Genomic DNA, 18,474 nt, shown 5'->3' on the forward strand with positions numbered 1-18,474 from the left:
TTTATTTGTGACTGAGGCGGAGGAAGGCTTTATCTTAATAAGGTTGTTTTTGTTAGCACTACCTTGTTTAACTTTTCTCAGCCTGGAACGAGTCACAGTGGCAATAGATAAAGCTGTACTAACTACTCTGGCTATGCTATCGACAGACTCCACTATGCTAGCAGGCTGGCTAACAGCCTGCGGCCTGACCTGCACCCTATTTCATGTTAAGGCTATAGGAGTGAGACTCCTGTCAATGTTACTAGATAAAAGAAGAGCACCACTCCAGCTAGGATGGAGTCCGTCGCTCCTCAGCAGGGAGAGTCCCTAAAAGAAAACCAGTTATCTACAAACTCTACCTCCTGCTACGGGCAGAACTCTGTTTTCAGCCAGCGATTGAGTTGCCCAAGTCTGCTGTAGAGCTCGTCACCACCCCTAGCTGGGAGGGGGCCAGAGACAATTACTCGATGCTGACACATCTTTCTAGCTAGTTTACACGCTGATGCTATGTTCTGCTTCGTAACCTCTGACTGTTTCATCCTAACGTCGTTGGTGCCAACATGAATAACAATATCTCTGTACTCTCTATACTTGCCAGTTTTAGACTTCGCTAGCACCAACCCCAAATTTGCGGCTACATCGGTGGCTCTGCCCCCCGGTAAACAGTGTACGATCGCCGGCTGATTCTTCATTCTAATACTGCGGGTAATGGAATCGCCAATGACTAATGTTTTCAGTTTTTCAAGGCCACCGGTAGAAAATGCCTGCTGATCATTCCCCTCCGAAGACGGCTCGGGCCTTGACTCCGACTCCAGTGGGGTAAACCTGTTGAAAGTCTCAGTTGGATTTAGCAACGATTCAGGTTTAACTGGTCAACGGCATTTCTTCCCAGTGACCAAGAGAAAGTTCTTGCCCGGCTGCAGGAGCTGTGCCGGGGGGCTAACAAAACTATTGTTTTTTCCTGGTGGCACTGACGCAGTTTTTTCTATTTCTACACTAGCATAATCCTTGCCTGACATTTGCGTCAGAAGCCGAGCCTCTAACTCTGCTATCTTTAACTGAAGACAATAGTTCTCCTCCGTGTTGTTGCTACAACAATTACAGTGAAAAGGCATTTTAATGATACTTAGCCTCGGGTGTTCAGGGGTGAGTAGTTCCGTTAATTATTTCCAAAAAGAGTCCCGGTGTAGTAAAGTTGGGTAAGAGGTCAACAGATAAAAAGATTGCATTGGTAAAACTCTTAAAATAGAATTTTGACCAATTAGTTTATATATAGTAAATTCGAAAAAAGTTTGGCAGGTAGCCAGGCAGGTAACAGCAGGCAGCGTACAGCACGTCAAGAAAACAATGAAACAAAAATCCCCTGACGCTTTGCAGCCACAAGGCGGGGTGTCCGTAACTGAAACCATTATGGTGATGTACTCTGTATCATCACCGGGGGTCCTCAATCTGTTTGTTGGTAAATAGAGTACAAAGGTTCAGCTGTATGCATATTGTCGTAATTGTTTCTAACATTTTAGTACAAGACTAAACATTTCTCTAAATAATTAGACTTACACAAAAAGTATCTGTCCAGGTTGTGTAAGATCACAACCGCCCAGTCCAAATGACACTGATGCTGGTCACTTGGTCTGAAATAAATACAAATATACATGCGTATACAAGTAATTAAACTGATTAACAATAATGTCAAAAGTCTAGTTACCAAGATTTATAGGCCCAAAAATGTGTTTACCAAACACGGTTGGGTTTAATTCCACTCAACCAGAGATTTAAACAGACAATATGAAAGACAGATAAAAGAGCATGGATTGCTCAGTCGTAAAGTAGATTTACAAATTTTTAAAAAGGTCAGATGTGTCGTTTGTTAGCGTTTGTAATTGCAACACATTTCAAATCAATTTCTTGTAAATGCGCTGGAAACAACAGCTGACTTCTGTGGAAGCTGCAGATTTAATATTGTCTTTATTTTATTTATTTTTTAACAATATTTTAAACCCAACCACGGTCCAGTCAACCTAGACATGATGTGTGGTCGGCCCAGGCCATGACTACTCCTTTAAAATAATAGCATTACTCATGTTAAAATGAAAAATGGGCTGAATCTCTACAAAATCGTTATAGAATCGTTAACACCCACCGGTTGTAGGACATCTGTTGGAACCGGTGGGTTATAGCATTGCTGAACCCTGGCGCCCCATTTGTTAAACACCAAATAGCTTGCCGCTGATATAACACTTATTGCCTGGGAATGTAACATTCCAGCACCCTAATACCCCATTGTTAAACATCAAACATAACCCACCTGTTATAACACTCGTCTGGGGTGTTCATCAGTCGTTGTAAAACATCAAACATGGACACATCAATGTTATCATAAACATGGACATGCATACATCATTCCAGAAGTTCCTGTATGACGTGTGTTAGGGCGGAAGTCCATACGTCACTCCGGAAGTCCCACCTTGCAAACTGGATGTCCCACCCACCTGTCAAATCAATCTGGAAGCCCCACCCACCAGTGTCATAAAGCACCAAAGTGACACAATATAACCTACATTTACTACTATAATTGACTTACTTTCTAGCTCTTTCTGATTCACCCATCACTTTTACTTTGTTCCTCACTTAATGTATCTATTTGTAAGTGGCAAAAATTTATTGGTAGCCTAAATACAAATTTGAATACTTTTTTTCATATTGTTTTGTACAAATTGTAAGCCCGGGCTATACCAATCTCTATAGTCTAAATCAAATTATAGTCTATAGAGTAAATTACTAAAATCTTGCTTAATGGAATGTCAGTAATTGTTTAATAGAGTCATTGGTTTTATTAAAATGAATGTTTGCATGTGGCTCTTTGGTCATTCTAATATTCACTCTTACTGTGTGAAAATCAAGATCAGGCTGCCCACACACAAATATGTCTATAGAAAGAGTGTTGCAGGCAAGAGTTGATGATTTATATATTTTGCATTGTGTAACTCATACAAGAATAGTTATTTAGCCAACACCATGCAATGCCAGTAACTTGGGACAGACAAAATACTAAACCCTACCCCTGAATATTTTTTTTTAACTTCACAAGCATAACTGTCCTCCATTTTCCTCTGGGTCCCAACTGTGTAACATTCTGACACTTTTTCATCACACATGACTAATCCAAGCACTTCATCTCTGAATCAGAAAGGGTTTTATTGCCAAGTAAGTTTCACAACAAACAAGGAATTTGTTCTGGCCGCTGGTGCACCAATTAGTACAAAAGGAATAAAGGAAGTAAAAACAAATAAGATCAGTGGAGTATGCATAAAAATAGTAGACTGTACATTAAAAAGTATCCAGTTGATAGTTGTTTAAGTATGTAGGGAGGGGTAATAGATTTGTCCAGTTGAGGGTTGTGGGTTAACGTGAGAGAGGGTTATAGATTTGTCCAGTTGAGGGTTGTGTGTTAATGTGGGAGAGGGTTATAGATTTGTCCAGTTGAGGGTTGTGTGTTAATGTGAGAGAGGGTTATAGATTTGTCCAGTTGAGGGTTGTGGGTTAACGTGAGAGAGGGTTATAGATTTGTCCAGTTGAGGGTTGTGTGTTAATGTGGGAGACTGTTATAGATTTGTCCAGTTGAGGGTTGTGTGTTAATGTGAGAGAGGGTTATAGATTTGTCCTTTGAGGGTTGTGGATTAATGTGAGAGAGGGTTATAGATTTGTCCTTTGAGGGTTGTGTGTTAATGTGGGAGACTGTTATAGATTTGTCCAGTTGAGGGTTGTGTGTTAATGTGTGATGGGGTTATAGATTTGTCCTTTGAGGGTTAAATGTGTATGTCGGGAGCAGGCTTTAGTCCATTTGCAGGAGTTTTGTCTCACAAACTGGACTACTGATACTTATTTTTTGTAGGACTCCCTGCTAATGAGAAAAAACTCCTGCAATTTATACAGAGCCCCACAACATTTCTATGTTCTATGTTCAGTTGTTTGGAACTTTCTCAATATGTAGATGATTCATGGAACCGTGGAATTATGTATCCATCCAAGTGTATGTGTCAACTGTCAGAATACAGAAAAAGATTGCACAAACTTGGCCTAAATGGGAGTTCAGGAAGAAGCCACTGAACTACTGAAACAAAGTTCTTGGGACAAATGAGTAAAAGGTGGAGATGTTTGACCAAAATGCAAATAATCGTGGTTGGCATAAACAAAATACTGCCTTTGAACATAAGAACCTCATACCGACCAGAAAGCATGGAGGCAGTGGCATTGTGGTTTGAAGATGATTTGCTTCCTCAGAGCCTGTTCAACTTGCCATCTTTGAGTTAAGCATAAATTCTTTATTTTATCAGATAATTTATGAGGAGAATGGTCCAAAACACACAAGTAAAGCCACAACAGAATAGCTCAATAAAAAAGAAATGGAGGGTTATGGAATGGCCAAGTCAAAGCCCAGATCTCAATCCTAATGAAAAGCTGTGGGGGGACTTGAGCCGGCCTTTACATGCAAGAATGCTGTTGATCATGACACCATTGAAGCACTTCTATAAAGAATATTGGGTAAAATATCTCCCAATTAATGTAAGAGACTGATATGAACTTACAAGAAATGGCTACATGTTATTTCAGCCAAATTGGGTCACACCAGCTGTTGAAGCTAAGGGTGTAGTTACTTTGCACAATAAAATTGCATTTCTGTTGATGTTTGATGAATAAATGAGTACATCATCTTTCAGTTTCATTTGTTAAATTAGGCTTTCTTTATCGGTCAATATTGTAAATATTACATATCCATATGTCTGAGTAGGTAAAAAGTTATTTTTGTACTTCTCACATGACTGTACATTTTGTGTCCTCTCCATATTTTGTTTATTACTAGCAGAAACATTAGATGAAGTAAACTAGTGTAAATGTAGTCCTGATAAGGTCTAGGATGGTGAACATTAGAACATTTAGAACATTATAAAACAACATGGTTAAGATAAGACATTTAGTTCAGGTTTTTTAGACATGTTATCAGGGGCTGGATGGATTTCAAGTTTTGCCTGAGAACTGACATGATATAGTTGGCACACATGCACACACACACAAATGCACACACACACCTGGGTTGTATTCTTCCCTTGTGTCTGCTATACGATGCCAATTTGAGACACCCCGATTCTGAGCACCTAAATGTCAAGAGGGTAATAACAGAGAGAGATGAGAGGGAGAAGAGGGAGATAAAGACAGGGAGGGAGGAATTGAAAGTGGATGTGGGACCAGCATTTTCTGGAGCTTCTCTACATTCTGGTTCCTGCTCAACAGCCTGTGATATTAGGCCAAATACAGGTAGGCTGGGCTACCGTTTCCAAACAACATTAGGGACTTAAATTCTTTCACAGTTTTAAAAGACACCTTACTCAGAACGGATCTAAAGCATATCCCAATGAAATTAAACTGATTGAGATCCAATAGTTAGGATGCAGAACGCCGCAGTGCTTGAATGTTTTACTTAGTATTATCATTCATGTGGTGATTGAATGCGGTGGTGGTTTTTTATCTTACAGTAAGGCCTATGTGCATTATCATTATTTAATAAAATGATATTTCTGAAGCTGTGTGCAGAACGTGATCCACACACACTGATGCTTCGGGAAAATCTGGATCTTTGGGTCTAAAGTCAGATAAGATAAGCAGCCAGGTCATAGAAAGAAGGAACACAATCAATAGATCAAAATATTTTATTTTATAAATACCTTTTTACATCAGCAGTTGTCACAAAGGGCTCATACAGATAGTCTCAAATCCCAAAGCGAAAGCGACAACAAGAATTGATGTTTAGTGGCATCAATTCTTGGAATCAAGGAAGAAACCTAGAAAGGATTTGGACTCCGAGAAGTGGCCACTTATTCTGCCTGTGCCGGGTATAGGGTAGAATACCTTTTTGCTCATCACTGTGGTTATATGTTCAGGTGACCAGCAGGTAGATAAAGTTGTAAACTGGTGTGTGAGTCTTTAGGGAGAATCCAGATCAGCAACCCAACCAGGTGGCCTGTGGGAATTGAGAGCAGTAGTCGTCAGGTTGAAACAAAATCAGCAACAGAACTATATGGACTTCGGACCGACACGGCTAGAAGGTGTCAGCAGAAAAAGTAAAAAGGGGAAACATGGGAACAGAGAAGGGGGATGGGCACCAACATCACACAACACCTTGAGACATGCTTACAGACTTCTCTCCCAGAGGGATCTTTGTATTTCACTGTTGCTTGTGTAAATTTTGATTTAGCCACTGGTTATATTGAGAAAAAAGACAGCGAGAACTATGCCGTATGGAATGTATTAAGAAGGCAGTGTGTTCCACTGTGAGCTCAGTGTTCATTTCAACTGCTAAGTCATTAAGGGAGCGATTAACTACAAGCGGATGCAAACATGTAAAGGAGACACTTGCATTCAGTATACTGACAAAAATAGCCAGACACACACCCACGTCCCTGCATAGTGAGATGCAGCTACAACCATCTTTGAGTCTTTTATCCTCAGAGAGCCCACGGCCTGTGTAAAATACATTTACTATGTTAATAAAAATGTCTAATCATCTTCCCGCCATTATAATGTTCAGTATTCTGCCCCGGGTACAGTGGCTGAAGAACGGCTGTACCCCTTCCTTCACCTCAGCCTTCTTTACAAAGACAGGAAGATATCAGTTTTTGCAAACCTGTTTTGTAGACTTTTTTACCCGTATTTTCCATGTAAATATTTTTTAGAACTGAATACATTCACATATTTCAGAAAATGGGAGCAATTATTGTTAATTGACATGTACTTAGGGATAGAACAACATATTTATCATCTTTCCTGCTCTGGGATATGAGCAACATTTCATTACTGGTCAGATGCTCTAACCACTAGGCTGCTCTGCCACCCCCACAGAGTGCACCACATTATTTTCCCTCTCTCAGCAGGTACTTATTCACTCCCCTACCCCTTCGCTTGGCCCAGCAAGACATTAGAAACATGGTGAAATCTGCCCTGACTTTTTTCTTTGAAACTTTTTGTGCCTCACCCAACATTAAAAATCTTAATAACTTGCATCCTGATGTTTGTCATTAACACGTCATCACAATGTACATTCGTCAGGCTTTCCAAGTGTTCCCTGCACAGCCTTGTGGAGGACGTCAGAGCCTCTAAGATCTTTGGCAGAGTAAGACTACTGACCCTGTGGACAAATATTCTCAGACTGAAGGTCATGGTTGCAGAACATCTAGTGATGCAGGCTGGAGGCATGTGAATGTGAAGTTACTGGGAGGGCAAATGGTTTGGGTTTGCCCTTGTTTTTTTGGTTTGTGTGTGTTATTGTATACTGGTTGTAAATGGCATAATTTTAAGCAAATGTTGAAGTAATTTTATGAAGTGAAATATCAATGAATGAAATGGGATTATATTTACGTATGTAATTGTTGTGATGGTGTCATGTATCATATCTTCGAGATTTCTAGGGTAGTGATATTTATTTCACACATAATTGGCCAGAAGGAGCAAGGTTTGTTTTTTGCACAAAAAAGACCTCACAGTAAAACGTGACAGTGTGGATTGGAGAGTGAATGAGATCTGAAATATTCATGTAGTCGTGTTTTGTTTCATATCGCTAAAACTCCATTAGTACCGATTGAGCTGCAAGTCAATTTTATATAGTTGCAGTTGTCCTTCATTAATAGAGTCATATCATTAATAGAGTCATATCGTTCATCAATGTTCCTGTCAGCAAATATATTGATATTAAAGAAAAAAATTCTGAATCATTTACTTCCTGCTCTGCCCTTTGTTCTAAGGGTGTAACAACTAAATGATCATGTTCATAATAAAAAATATTAAATGTTATTATTGATTCAGTATTTAAAAATGGGTGAAAGATGGTAGAGGCTACACAGATGAAAAGTCATGCACGACCAAAGTCATCTATAGTCTAAAAAATATTTACTTTCAATAAGTGAAAAATGTGCAGTTTGCGGCAAAATCGCCAAAGCCAACTTGCATTGAACAGGAGCATGACAGTAATGCATGATGTAACTGAAGAGACAACACATTGGAGCCATTATAACAGGGGAGGAAACAAAATAAGAAAATCTAAAACGTGTAAACTTTCACATTGTACAATTTGTCCTAGTAAAATGTCAGAATTGGTCTTCATCACTGGGTGAATGATATGAGGAGAATTATCATCATCACCACCATCATCACTGCCTTCATCATCCTCATTGTCCTCATCATAATCATATCCAGCATTACCACCACAGTTATCAAACCGTTGGAGTACTGTTGCAGGAAGACACGTGTACATGTGGAGTAGACAAAACCAGGACAGCGCCACTGCGCCTCACCACCAGATTCACCTCATTACCAGCCTGTATCCACACTCTAGGGGGAAATGTCCAGCAGATATATAATTAGTTTGTGATCAATAATCTACTGGCATGGGTCTGTAAGGACACATACTGCATCACACCACAATAATTCAAACAACCTCAATATTTCATCATTTACTAGACCTACTGTACAAGGCAGAGTTTTTCCAGACAAGAGAATATTTTTCTGTGGTATTTTTCTATTAATTTCTCCAGATATTACCTGATAGCTCTGCACTGAATGAACAGTAACAGCCTAGTTATTTAAATCAATAGCAATAACTCCAATCCCTCATCGTGAGAGTGGTTCTTAGCAAAATCAATAAAGATCAGATTATTTGCCTGGATGGCGCCTACACACATATCAACATGCACAATCCAACACCCACTACGCACACATAAACACACACACACACAAATTACCTTAATATCATGATAGGATCACCGCACATGTCAATACATGCTTTTTATAATGCACTCATATAGATATTAGGGCTGTCAAAGTTAACGCGTTAACGCATGCTATTCATTTAAAATAATTAATGCTGTTTATTTATATGTCGCCGTTAATGCATTTAAAAATGTTGAGCCTCGGTGCCATCCAGCTTTACTTTAGCGGGAGCTGACAGGATTGCACTAGTATCATGCATTTACTGTTTATCAGTAACTTTATTAGCGGTTGACTTGACCTGAGCGACTCACAGGCTTTTTTTCAATATATCATTATATATTGAAAGCTTTTGCATTCATGTCGTGAATCATGCTTACTAGTTTAACTACAACAGCCTAAAAACACGTTAGTAGGCTACATATCCGTTTGTGCAATGGACATGAGGAAATGGGAATATTTACTTAAATCCGGCATCCCTGTCTCAATACAAAACCCATCAAACAGGAATGCTAGCCATGGCTCCCCTAGCTCTGTGGCATGAGTCCACCTGCTAACACTTTGCTTATAGCATGGTAAATTGTCATAATTAAATTTTTTGCTAATCTATGCTGCACATTAATGTTTCCACCAAAGCATATTCTCATAGTTGAATTAGCAAACAACTGTGCTTTACATGAATTACAGATGTACCCTGCTTTAATGTTGGTATACAATATCCCTAGCCATCATGACTATCTTCTGGACTGACATTGTAGGTATATTCAACTAAATTAAGGGCATTGAAATTAAGGGCATTTGACTGAAATTGCCATTGCAAAACATTGATTTTGTAGTCCCAGAATGATTTCCGTGTCGATTTTGATTTATATTTGGGGTCATTGTCTTGTTCATAGTCATGTCTCAACCTCCTAGCAGCGTCAATCAGGTTTCGGGCTAAAATATCCTGGTAATGTATTATGCCATCAATGTTAACCATACGATTCTATCATCATGCGGACGTGATTGAATTTGGTCATATGATTATGTCTCATCTGATTCCTTTTCTTGTACTGTGTTTAGCAGAATCTGGCGAATCAGCTGATGTAAGCCACTCAGTATGCAGTCATTCACGTTTTTCGCCTTTACACCATAAAACAGAAAACAAATGCATATGCTGTGAAAGGTTTCTTAAAAAATTATATTGTTTAGTAATAAGTAGTGATATATTGCTGCTCAATTTCCTGAGTCTAAGCCAAAATAACACAGTTCAGACATTTTCAGCTGCCCATGTAAGGAGGTTACTGTGGTAAAGGAAACAACTTGTGTCTGTGGGAGAATATTTTCCATTGCTATGCGCTCGCTTGAATCTGACTACTTCAGTACTGCAGTTTGAAAGTTCCACTCCAGAGGCCTACGGTCACAGAAAGCTGTGTGGGGTGTACAGCTAAGAAATTAAACATCAGAAATTCTTAGTATTTTTTTCTTGTGCTATAAATCACAACTTGTATATCCTCATTCTTGATATTAGTATGTTTTTTTAATTCCCAAAAAAGCATATATATTTCCCATTATACAATTTCAAGGGATAATATAACCTTTGGAATAATAATTTAATATAAGAAGATTTACAAGAAGAATTAGTCCTGAATGTGGTTTTATACTTAAGAAACGTTTATATTCATGAATGTAAGTATATTAATACACAACCTGTTTTTGTTGTCTTTCAATGTTAACTAAACTGTTATTTTAAATCATTAATGTTTGTGAAAAACAAATATTCTGCCCTAAAATTTGTCAACTAATAAGTGATTTTGAACCTCTAAACATTATTTAATTAGTTTATGTACTCTACTATGTTGTTACCTGTTGTTATTTTGTGTATTCATGCCACTTATACTGTGCATCTGTTTCCGAAGGAATATGTTTGAATGTTTGTACTATTGTTTGTAAATTGATGCAAAAAATGTATCTCCGGAAGCTACCAAATGTTTCTGTTGGGGAAGAAGGTGCGATGCTGATTTGTGGAGTGTGAGCGCATTCACACTGCACAACCCAGAAAATGCTTTATATAAAGGTGCCATAGTATTCTGTTAATATACCTATGTAATTCAATTAAAATCTTGACCACATGGCCAGCAGAGTAGGACTGAGGACACATCCCTATATATTTATCATAATGGTCTCTGAGTGCAATGGTCTCTGAGTGCATGTGCAGTGCCTTTGAAGACCTTTCATTTTAAAGTAGTCATCTGGGTGCCTGGACTTTCAGCTTAATTAGCCAATACCCCACTCAAGCCAGGTCATCAGTTATGTGGTCATGGCTCCAAACCTGATCATCAAGCAGCAATCTGTCAATGAAGAGCAATGAAGGTGAAAGTGCCAGCAAGTGGATTACATTAAATAACTTCAATGGCCATGTCCATTCAAAAACAACGTTTTGCTACTAGAGGTGTCCTGTCTGTGGTAATACAAATGTGGTATGTAACAAACATTTTTATTTATTTTTATATTTAAGTCTAAGCATTACATGTTAATGATTGTTACTTTATTTAATTTGAAATGTACAAACACTGAAGAACAATATATGAACTGTGCAACTCTTTAATAAATATTAAACCTGGATTATCACTATTTTATTGAATGCTCTTATGTCTCAGGAATAGTGACATATGTTTGATGCTTTAAATGCCTAGTAGCCATAATATTAAAGTCATTTATTTTGTCATCTAACAACAAATGTAGTTACTTATGTACAATCAATCATCCTGGATCTGCCGACATCTAAGGATTGTCAGCGAATAGCATACAAAACACAGGATGGCTGAGGTTTGCTGATGCTCTGTCCCAGAACTGTAGGTTCAGCTGACTGAGCTAATAGGCAGTTGGCCTATTGTGGAAACGCCTGGAGACAAGGGGACATTGGGCAATGTTATTAGCTACAAAAGTCTGGGATCCATAACAAAGTAGTAATAAAAAGGAGCATTCATAATTTATTAATTTATAGAACCAATAAAAAGGAGCATTCATAATTTATTAATTTATTGAACCAGTCAAAAGTTTGGACACACCTCCTCAGCGGTATTTCTTTATTTTTACTATTTTTCACATTGTAGAATAATAGACATCAAAGATATGAAATTACACATATGGAACCATGTAGTAACCAAAAAGTGTTAAACAAATCAAAATACATTCATATTTTAGATTCTTCAAAGTAGCCACCCTTTGCCTTGATGACAGCTTTGCAGACTCTTGGCATTCTCTCAACCAGCTTAATGAACTGGAAAAATTGCTTTTTCAACAGTCTTGAAGGAGTTCCCACATATGCTAAGCACTTGTTGGCTGCTTTTCCTTCACTCTGCGGTCCAACTCATCCTAAACCATCTGAATTGGATTTAGTTTGGGCGATTGTGAAGGCCAGGACAACTGATGCAGCTCCAACACTCTCCTTGGTCACATAGCTCTTACACAGCCTTAAGGTGGTCATTGTCCTGTTGAAAAACAAAAGAGTCTTACTAAGCAAAAAACTGTTGTGGTTGCATATTGCTGCAAAATACTGTGGTAGGCATGTTGGTTGAGTGTGCCGGGAAATATAAATAAGTCAGAGACAGTTTCACCGGCAAATCACCCCCACAGCATCACACCTCCTCTTCCATGCTTCACGGTGGGAACTACACATTCAGAGATCATTGATTCACCCTCTCTGTCTTATAAAGACATGTCAGTTGGGACAAAAAATTAGATTTAAAAAAATTAGATTTATCAGACCATAGGATAGATTGTCTGTTGACCATTTCTCGTGTTTCTTGGTCCAAGCAAGTTTCTTCCTCTTATTGGTATAGTGGTTTTGAACTTTGCTCATTAGGAGAAACTTCTTGTGTTTTCACCAACTGCTATTCCATTTTTCCTCATCAATATTTATTAGATATGTCATAGTACTAAATTCAAAACTGCTTATGTTTGTTTATTTTGGTATACATATTTTAAATCAGGTTTTAAAATGCAACAATGATGGACTTTTTGTCTTGCTGGTAACTAGCAGCTTTTAAATGATGACCAGTCAGCTAAAGGTTATAAATGGTACAACCACTGGTAGGAGGAGTTAAAACAAACCCACATGAAAACTGCTTTTAACTGTAAGCTATAGCAGGGATTGTCAAACTTCTCTGGGATCCCCAGACGTCCCAGAATTTAGATGGTACCCTGAATTAGCTCACTGGGTTCACTAATCAAGAGCTTGATGATTAGTACTAAAGGTAAATCAGGTGTGCTAGTCCTATAATAGTGGAACTGCGTGAAACAGCTGCGGATCCCGTGGAAAAAAGGTTTCAGAAACACTGGGCTGCAATTAAACAACTTTCAATAACACAACATTTTTAATGTCTCTCAGACATACAACACACAAACAACATCTATCTACATTTAATACTGTGATTAATATACACTGACATGTCTGTCAGCCTCAATATGGTAGAACGTAAATGGGAGCACACACAGTTCTATATGCTGTTCTTTATAGTATTTCGATGAATAACTCAAATTAGAATAGCAGAGAACTGAAAACATAATGACAGTACTGACAATAGTAGAGCAGACCTAAGCTCTTTCTCTGACGTAAATCCAGCAATGGCCTGCCGGGTATGGGACCACAGCCTTGGAATAGGCTGAGCAGCACATGTCATCTCACTCCATCCAATACTGCCCACTGAGAGAGAGAGGGGGAGAGTGAGCGATATGAAGAAAGATTGAAAGAGTGAGAAACAGAAAGGGAGAAAGATAGAGACATTGTTGCTATGTTGGCCTGGCTAATGGACAAGTTAGCGGAGGATTCAGCTAACCAACACTGCATACATACGTGCATGCATATGTGCGTCTGTTTGTGGTTATGATCTGTATTGCATTTCTATTCCTTGTTAGTTCGACTGCCGATTTATATTCTATAACTTCTCTAATTTAGCATCTATTAAACATATAAAAAAGGTTTTAGACAGCAAATAGATCCTTCTTGGATCGTTTCAATTTGTGTTAGGACTGATGCATATAGAAAACTCTTTGTCAGAACTCAAAGCACCCAAAGTGACTTATACACCCAAGATAGTATACACAGAACACTCTCCTATGACAGTGCCATGTTTAAAGTCACTGAGCTCTTCAGTACGACCCATTATACTGCCAATGTTTGTCTATGGAGATTTCATGATAATGTGCTGGATTTTATACACCTGTGAGCAATGGATGTGGCTGAAACACTAAAAGATTAATAGGGGTGTCCACATCCTTTTGGCCATATAGTTACAGCTACTTACAAGTTAACATTTTGGAGATCTATCTCCATAATATTGACTCCAGTCTAAAAAATGCTTCTCAACACTTTTTCTTACTGCAAACATTCAGCCACCTTGGAAATACTCTCAGCTACAGAAAACATTTCTGGGGGTTAAACATTCACAAACACACACACATAGATGAATAAAATGTGACACATTTAGGGTATGCGTTCAATTACCAGGGTTATGGGTTCACTTATCATTGTGCTGTACAGAAAATATTCAACCCTGTTTTCAATGGGTGACAGGTTTGGCCCATTTAGCAACCAGAATCTTTTACTACGAAGCCATGCTGTTGTAATACATGCAGAATGTGGTTTGGCTTTGTTTTGCTGAAATAAGGCCTTCCGTGAAAAATAAGTTGTCTGTATGGCAGCATATGTTGTATTAACGGGTGCCTTCACAGATGTGCGTCACCCATGCCATGTGCACTAATGCACCCCCTATACCAGAGGTGGGGGACTCGAGTCTGACTCGAGTCACAATTTTCAGGACTTGTGACTTGCTTGATTAAAGTATGAAAATGACTTGACTTGACTTTGACTTGAGAACAAGTTGCTTGAGACTTGACTTGACTTGAAGTAGAAGACTCGACAATGACTTGAACTTATAATAAACAAACAGCAATAAAATAATTCTATATGTTGTGACATCAGCACTACTAATCAGCGTATGTGCCTTTAACGCTGCACAATTCAAACCGCGCCAAACATGGCAGACAGTAACGTTAGTCGAGCTCCAAGGACTTTAAACTGGACTGTGTGAATAAAAAAAGATTTGCCAGATGCAAAATATGCAACAACATCAAATTTCATTCGTCATTTTAAGAACCACAAGGAAAGGTAAGAAAGTAATCTCTTTATATTCAGTTTCACTAAGATCTATAACGATTAAGTTACTAATGTAATGAATTAATCTTTTGTTTGTCAGAATTTGGCCTTGGTTGCATTTTATGTTTTATTTTTTTTTCTTGTTGGAAATGTGACCATTATCATTACTGAATACGTCTGGTAAATAGATGTAAGGGAATTTGACTATAACAGTGGCATAGCCTGAATTTTAATGTTGATGGGCATCTTAAAATGAGCGGGCATGTATATTATTACACGTAGGCTATAATGTCTGTATTAAATGTGCGCATTTTCAAGTGTTTGTGGACTGCGTGTGGAAACTTAAAAGCATTGTGCTTACACCATAACAGTTAATTTGCGCGGATGTGCTTACTATCACCTAAACATTTCGATTTCGAAGAGTTTTTTTTTTTTACTCATACAGACAAGAATAATTACAGCGTAATTACATATTAGGCAGTTTTTCAATCACAATAATTAGTTTATAAGGATGTTATTATTAGCCCTTATTACATGGATTGGCTGAATTCCAGTGCAGAATGCGTGTTATTTCTTGATAACAGACCGTTGCCATGAAAAACAGCGCGTTGCTGTGGACGCAGCAGGATTCTAATATTTTGTGCCAATTATTGATTTTTTTGGTAGGTAGCCATGTAATAAGCGGGATAAGGTATAGCGAGGTGGTTGTTATAGCGAATACAACCCCTTCAGGCTGATTCAAGATCCCTCCGCTTCGTCCCCCCAAAAAATTGTACCGCGGAAGAGAAAAATATTTGATTTTGAAATCGAGGTTCGCACCGAGCGCACGTCAGAAACAGAGGACAGTGTGTGTGTGTGTGTGTGTTCATCTCTTTAGTACTGTGACTTGACTCGACTTGACTTGTAACTTATAAGGACTCGACTTGACTTGCTTAGGGTGAACCCTTGACTTGACTTGACTTGCTTGATTTATCTGAACTGTGACTTGAGACTTGACTCGAGACTTGATGGTTAAGACTTGAGACTTGCTTGGACTTGACCATGTGTGACTTGTCCCCATCTCTGCCCTATACCATCACGGATGCTGGCATTTGAACTGTGCGCTGATAACAAGCCGGATGATCCCTCTCCTCTTTAGCCCAGAAGAAGTAGTGTCCATGATTCGTGAAAAAAAATCACATTCAAACCACAGGACAGATTTCTACTTCACCTCAGTCCATCTTAAATGAGCTTGGGCCCAGAGAAGGCGGCGGCATTTCTGGATATTGTTTTTAAATGATTTCTTGAATTTGTGGATGCAGCAACATGCTGTGCACTGTTTACAAACAATGGTTTTCGGAAGTGTTCCTGAGCCCATGCAGTGATGTCCACTATAGAATCGTGTCTGTCTGTTTTTAATGCGGTGCCACTTGAAGGCCCGAAAATCACGGCCATCCAATATTGGTTTTTGGCATTTTCCCTTGCATACAGAGATTTTTATTAATATTATGTACTGTGGGTGATGAGAACCCCAAACTCTTTGCAATTTTATGTTGAGAAATGTTATTCTCTAACTGTTGCAATATTTGCCTGCACAGTCTTTCACAGAGTGGTGAACCCCTCCCCATATTTACTTCTGAAAGACTGATATTCTTTCGTATGCTCTTTTTGTACTCAATCATGTTACTGACCTGTTGCCAATTAAACTAATTAGTTGGGATGTTTTTTTTTAGCATTACAACTTTTCTAATCTTTTGTTGTCCCAGGTTTTTTGAAATGTGTTGCTAGCATCAAATTCAAAGTGAGCATTTATTTTTCAAAGAACAATAACATTTCTCAGTTTCAACATTTGATATGTTGTCTTTGTACTATTTTTATATAGTGTTTAAATGATTAACACAGCATTGCATCCTGTTTTTCATAACAATTTACACAGTGCCCCAACAGGGTTGTATGAAAATGTATGCGCTCACTACTACAAGTGAATCTGAATTTGCAAAATATATTGATGTATCATTTTAAAATGTTTGAGCTGAATCTGGTAACAACTAATGTAGCTGTTGAGCAAGTTGCGGAGGTTAAACTTCTTACTTTCACTCTGGACCAAACAACTACTTGTGTCTTATCTGTACTGCTGCCCAGTGATGCTACACTGACCTAGGAAAGCAGCAGCTGGCCTAGAACAGATCAGCACGTGTTGTCCTTCAACATGCACAAAGAGCTAATGTCCATAGTAGGCACATTGGTCTCTAAGGCTCAATTTAGAGGACAGATTTACTATCTTTTCTTTTTTGGATCAAAAATGTTATTTTTTGATACAAGTACCTAGGTACTCTGCAAGACATGCTACAAATGTGTCTTCACTATCAATTTAAATGATTATTACTGTCAGCACATTCCTTTTCTTTATGCAATAACCTGTCTGAATATGACATATTAAAAATATTGTTTCATTATAGCTTTGATGTTGTTCTGTAAATGTATTGCATCAAAGATTTGTTTTACTTTCATGTGTAACTTCAAAGAAATAACATTTCAATCATTCGGGAGTCAGGTTGGGGGAACTCTGTAATGTACTGTCCAGTCACTTATTTTGATCTTTTTTCATCTGATCTAAGGGAAGCCTGTAGCATAGCTTGGCTGATATCAGATGAGGTGAGCCCTTTTCCCAAAAAAGGCAGATGTCCCTCATCTCTGACTTTCTCCTTCAAGATATACATGGCTTCTCGAAAACCAAACTCTTTATTGATACAATAATGCATTATAAATCCATGGCAGAGTCAGTGGCAAGTTTTAATTTGTTCAGAACTAAAATAATTATGATAATAATAATAGTAATTATCCAACAGATTCAGCAGGTTATGGTGCAAAAGCTGTATTAATGTGTTAAATTGCCCCTTTCCACTTGCTCACAAATGCACCATTAGCCCCAGCAATCTATTTAAAGATTCCCTTGTGGACCATAGACTTGGATGGACATCAATGTATCTTTCTCATTATGGTGTCTGTGAGAGCATGGATAGAGTGACTGGCTGCATTTACACAGACAGCCCATTTCAGAAATTTGACTCTTAATAATATTTGGCACTTAATCATAACCAGCTTCCAATTGGGTCATGCATCCCATCTCCTCCCCTGTAACAAAAAATAAAAATATAGTATTGGTGGACTTGCTGGCTTGAGACAACTTTTTGTATCAATAATGGAAAAGTTTAATAAGAAAAATAAAAGCTTTTTAGACACTAACCACTAAGTTAGTTAATAGAAAATAACTATTGCTTTTCATCATTGCCAGCTAGCCATCCAACTAGCTAACCTTGGTAGCTGTCCTGGCAACCAACTAATGCTGTTGGCTTGGTTATTATTATAATAATGCTGCCCCAAAACTGGTTGACCAATAAAAACACATTATTTCTGCTTCCACCTAAACCTTACCCAAACAGAAAAAATGTACATTCCAATGCAGAAACAGGTAGGATCAAAATGATTTCCATGCAATATATAGTTTTGGGTTGGTTTTTTGCTGTCAATATCATGACTGAATTGAAAAGAGTGGGAAAAAGAATTGATCAGTTGTCAAGTGAACTACCTCGTCCTGAAACCAAGATCCTGCCATCCTAAGC

This window comes from Esox lucius, chromosome 19 (genome assembly GCF_011004845.1).
Source record: "Esox lucius isolate fEsoLuc1 chromosome 19, fEsoLuc1.pri, whole genome shotgun sequence".
Classification (NCBI taxonomy): domain Eukaryota; kingdom Metazoa; phylum Chordata; class Actinopteri; order Esociformes; family Esocidae; genus Esox; species Esox lucius.